Here is a 6000-nt window from a genome sequence, read left to right as displayed (position 1 = left end):
AATATTTGAATACAGTACAACTCCAGTAATCTGCATGCTAAGGATATTGACAGTGCCAACCAGGCAGATTTTCTGAACTATTGGATGCTCTTTCTGTTGAGGCCTCAACACTTCATAATTCATTTTTATTAGATGGTATACACTACGTGGAACAGCTCAAGTCTCATGTTTGAAAATGGAGCACAGGTAAGTGGAAAGGGAGTGTAGAAATCATTACTGAGTGAGTCAGATGCTGAACCATCATAATTTCCTAATAGTCATATAGTGGTTTATCAGACTTTTAATAGTAATGCATTTTGTGGCAAGAACTATTACAATTATTGCATCTTTGACATGTTAATATTTCAATGCAATGTTCTGAAACTAACTGCAATAGTGAACCACAGAAGCAAAATTAGAGCAACAAAAAGTAATTTATATTGTATATTATATTAAAAGAGGAAAGTAATTTGGAGAGGTTTATCAAGCACGTGGAAGTGCAGGTCCAGCTGCCTTTCCGATGGACTTCGAGTTCTGTGGCTTGAGGTTTGAGCAGAGTAAGATTTGAAAACAAGGATGAGAATTTTAAAAATTCCCAAAACATGTAAATGTTATATATCACAATTAACACCATTTAAAAGCCATGGTAAAGAGAGTGACAAACTGATTCATCAGAATTTCCAGGCAATGTCCCTACTCCTTGATGGCTTGTTCAGTGAAAATTATTTTATTCACCTACTATGGACAATATTTGAAGTACAATATTTTGAACCAGTATTTGCAATTAAAAGCATTGTTCAGATGCTCATTGAAGTAACTCCATTTCTGTAACCGAGTTTTGCAAAACGAATAGTAAGAAACTCCAATAAAATAATATTAATATTTCCCTATGTTCTGTTCTAATTGTAAATATACAGTGGCATGCAAAAGTTTGGGCACCCCTGGTCAAAATTTCTGTTTCTGTGAATAGCTAAGCAAGTAAAAGATTAACTGATTTCCAAAAAGCATAAAGTTGAAGATGACACATTTCTTTAATATTTTAAGCAAGAAAACTTTTATTTCCATCTTTTACAGTTTCAAAATAACAAAAAAGGAAAAGGACCCAAAGCAAAAGTTTGGGCACCCTGCATGGCAGTACTTAGTAACACCCCCTTTAACAAGTATCACAGCTTGTAAACACTTTCTGTAGCCAGCTAAGAGACTTTCAATTCTTGTTTGGGGGATTTTCGCCCATTCTTCCTTGCAAAAAGCTTCTAGTTCTGTGAGATTCTTGCGCCGTCTTGCATGCACTGCTCTTTTGAGGTCTATCCACAGATTCTCGATGTTTTGGTCGGGGGACTGTGAGGGCCATGGCAAAACCTTCAGCCTCTTGAGGTAGTCCATTGTGGATTTTGAGGTGTTCTTAGGATCATTATCCTGCTGTAGAAGCCATCCTCTTTTCATCTTCGGCTTTTTTTTTTACAGACGGTGTGATGTTGGCTTCCAGAATTTGCTGGTATTTAATTGAATTCATTCTTCCCTCTACCAGTAAATGTTTCCCATGCCACTGGCTGCAACACAAGCCCAAAGCATGATCGATCCACCCCCGTGCTTAACAGTTAGAGAGGTGTTCTTTTCATGAAATTCTGCATCCTTTTCTCTCCAAACATACCTTTGCTCATTGCAGCCAAAAAGTTCAAAGGAACATCTAAACAAGCCTGATGTATTTTAGAAACAAGTCCTGTGGACTGATGAAGTTAAAATGCTTGCCAAAGGGAGTGTTACTAAATACTGCCCTGCAGGGTGCCCAAACCTTTTCTTAAGGCCCTTTTCCTTTTTTGTTATTTTGAAAGTGTAAAAGATGGAAATAAAAAAGTTTTCTTGCTTAAAATATTAAAGAAATGTGTCATCTTTAACTTCATGCCTTTTGGAAATCAGTTCATCTTTTACTCGCTTAGCTATTCACAGCAACAGAAATTTTGACCGGGGTGCCCAAACTTTTGCATATTTTAATATTTTTCTTGCCGGCCTTTGTAATGAAAATGAAATTCCAACTTCCTGGAAATTAAAATTACTTCAGAACTTGACCTCTTTAAGAAATGTACATTTTTTTAATTCAACTACAGCTAAATCAAAAAGCAAAGGACTCAATGGACAATCTTGTCTAGTTCCGCAGTGAAGTTTAAATGGTTTGGAATTTTGAAAATTAGTAAGAACTCGAGCAGGAGATAAATAAAGTAATTTAATCCATTGAATAAAATTAAAATTCTCAAAGGTTTTAAGTGAATAATGCCATTCAACCCAATCAAAGGCCTTCTCAGCATCTAAGAATATCACACATTCTGATATTTCCTGAGAAGGAGAGTAAATAACCTTTAATACATAGCGTATATTAAAATGGGAATGTCGGATTTTAATAAATCCAGTGTGATCATCAGAAATAATAGAAAGTAAAATATTTTCAATCCTACAAGCCAGAACTTTAGAAAGAATTTTAGTATCTACATTAAGTAATGAAATTGGCCTATATGAAGAACATTCAGTTGGATCCCCTTGTTCTTTTTTAGGATAAGCGAAATAGAAGCTTCATAAAAAGATTGAAGCAAACTACCCAATTTGAAAGAATCCAAAAAGACAAGTGTAACTGCGGTATAATTAATGAAGAAAAAGCCTTATAAAATTCTCCAGAAAATCCATCTGGACCCAGAGCCTTCCCCGAGTGTAATGAACATATAGCCTTGGCCATTTCCTCATAAGAAATGGGTTGATCCATCTGTTCGCAATTATCTGCAGAAAGTGCAGGGATATTTAATTGATCTAAAAATTGTTCATTACAGTATTTAGGGGAGTCAGAACTATAAAGTTTAGAATAGAATTCTCTAAAGGTATCATTTATTTCAGACTCCTTGCTATTGCTTTTCAAGAATCTAATGATATCCGTGGTATTTCAAGGAGAGGTATCACCCACAAAATCTCGCTTTACGCTGATGATATATTGCTTTTTATCTCTAATGTTGAGATTTTGTTACCTTGTGTACTTTCTTTACTCTCCCGTTTTAGCCAGTTTTCAGGATATAAATTGAACCTACATAAGAGTGAATTATTTCCTTTAAATAATTTGATATTACTTAATACTAACCTTCCTTTTAAAATTGTATGGAATCAATTTACTTATTTGGGTGTAACAATCACTAAGAATTACAAATACCTGTTTAAAGAAAACTTTCTTACTTTTTTGAACCATGTAAAAAAGATACTATTAAATTGGTCACCTCTTTCAATATCGTTGCTTGGACGAATTAATTCTATTAAAATGAATATTCTACCTAAATTTATATCTCTTTATCAGGCTTTACCCGTTTTTATTCCTAAATCCTTTTTTGACTCTTGAATCTATTTTATCCTATATATGGAAAAATAAATGTCCTCGTTTAAATAAAGTTCATCTTCAAAAACCTAAAAAGTCTGAGGTTTAGCCTTACCTAATTTTAGGTTTTATTACTGGGCAGTTAATATACGATATCTTAACGTTTTGGATATATTATATTAATCGTGTAGACTGTCCGGTATGGGTTTCTTTAGAGGCTAATTCAACTACTGGCTATATTGGTTCTTGATCTCTCAAGAGACCACAGGGATAATGAGTACGAACAAGAATTAGTCTGGTTTTAAATTCAGCTAACAAAATTTTGCATTACCATAATTTTATGTATAACGTTTAGGCTAGCGAGCAAATCAAGTCCAGAGGTAACAAAGACATTTTAGAAGATTTTAGCAACAGAGAGCTAGGATTGTGTAGTTCAATGCTTGGAATTGTACTATGTACAAGGGAAGATAGTTGTGATTGTTGCTGTTCAATCATCCCAGGTTCAGCACATCACTGCAGGAGTTCCTCAGGACTGTCTCACATATGGGAGGATCAAACCATTGTGTTGGCGTTTAAAGACAATTACATTCATTGAGAACCAACACCATCAAAAACCTGGTTGTTACAATCATTCAGAAACTCAGTTAGATCTGCCACATAAATATGCCTATAAACAGGTCAACGTTTGGTGCCTCCTTCCAGGACAAAAGATCCCCATTAACCACTCCAAATATCCATTCTCTCCATCCGTGGTCCACAGGGGCTGTAACATGTGCTATCTACAAAATGCACTGCAGTTACCCAGGTTTTTCCAACAGCACCTCCCAAACTGTATCCCTTATTCCCAAAAAGGACTAGGACACAATGGGAATACCTTCACTTGTAGGTTTCCCACCAGGATGCACACTATTCTGACTTGGAAATATATCATGTGTCTAAAGCAGCATTTCAAGGTAGCAACTTATGGCCACATTCTCAAGAACAAGTAGCAAAGAGCAATAGCGGCTGATGTTGCCAGCAACCTTACGATCCCAAAAGTTTTTTTCAAATTCAGGTTTTTTTAGCAGGAGTGTAAAAGTGGCCAGTCTACTTAATTTAAGCAATGTACATATACTTAATTTAAATAATGTTTCCAAATGCACCACCAGTTCCTGTACTACCGAACGATCACAGGTTAATTTATCCCATTCCGTGTGAGCATGGTTCACCATATTTTTATATTATTAGGACACTCAGTCCTCATTTATTGTCATTTAGAAATGCATGCACTAAAAAATGATACAACGTTCCTCCAGAATGATATCACAAGAAAACACAGGACAAACCAAGACTAAAACTGACAAAACCACATAATTATAACATATACTTACAACAGTGCAAAGCAATACCATGATTTGATAAAGAGCAGACCATGGGCACAGTAAAAAATAAAGTCCCAAAGTCCCGATAGACTCATCATCTCACGCAGGCAGCAGAAGGGAGAAACTCTCCCAGCCATGAACTTCCAAGGGCCACCAACTTGCTGATGCAGCACCATTGGAAGCACCTGACCGCAGCAGACTCCGAGTCCATCCGAAAACCTTGAGCCTCTGACCAGCCCCTCCGACACAGCCTCTCTGAGCACCATCCTCTGCCAAGCGCTTTGACCCTCCCCCGGCCGCCGAGCAACAAGCAAAGCCGAGGACTCGGAGCCTTCTCCTCCAGAGATTCTAGACCACACAGTAGCAGCAGCAGCAAAGCAGGCATTTCAGAAGTTTCACCAAATCTTCCTCCGTGCTCTCACGTCTGTCTCCATCAAATCAGGATTGTGCATGGCACCCTACTTGACAAATAACAGACATCACCACCGGAGTGGCCGCCGCGAGCTGTGCCATGCTGCCATCTTCTCCCGCCAAAGAAGTGAACCAATGGGAAACATGACAATACCTACACAAAGTGCTGAAAGGACTCAGCAGATCAGGCAGCGTACGTGGAAGATAATGGAAAGTTGACATTTTGTCTTAAGACCCTTCATCTGGACTGGGGTCAACCTGAAACATACTATTTTCTGTCACGGATGACACGTTGAGTTCCTCCTGCTGTTTTTTTTTGTTTCTCTAGATTCCAGCCCTTGTGCTTCCATGTGGCAGCATCTAATCCAGATGTACACATAAACTTTTCCAGGCATTTCTTTTGAAAGTCTAGAACTTTTCATCCAACATTAATAGATATTTTCTCCATCCATTAATGTTGGATGAAAAGTTATTGACAGTAATGATGGCAACCAAGCCATTGTCAGGAGTCTCCTAGAACTAAACACACTCCCTCAATGAGTGACCCAGGACATTGTGCAGTCAGAAGTTGACTGCTGGTAAAGAAATGAAATCGAATTTTTAGAAAAAGGTGACATAAGATCCGAAATTGGCGAATCCTCCTGGGTAAAGTTAAGAAACCGCAAGTGTAAGAAGACCCTGATGGGAGTTATTCACAAGCCTCCAAACAGTAGTTTAACTGTTACAAATTACAGTGGGAAATAGGAAAACATGTTACAAAGGCAATGTTATGTTAGTCATGGGGGAATTTCAATATCCAGATAGATTTGGAAAATCAATTTGATGTTGGATCCCAAGAGAAAGAATCTGTAGAATGCCTCTGAGACAGGTTTTTGGAGCAGCTTGTGGTTGAGCCCACTGGGG

Source organism: Mobula hypostoma, chromosome 16, assembly GCF_963921235.1.
Source record: "Mobula hypostoma chromosome 16, sMobHyp1.1, whole genome shotgun sequence".
NCBI lineage: Eukaryota > Metazoa > Chordata > Chondrichthyes > Myliobatiformes > Myliobatidae > Mobula > Mobula hypostoma.
Note: the sequence above shows the minus strand (reverse complement) of the source record.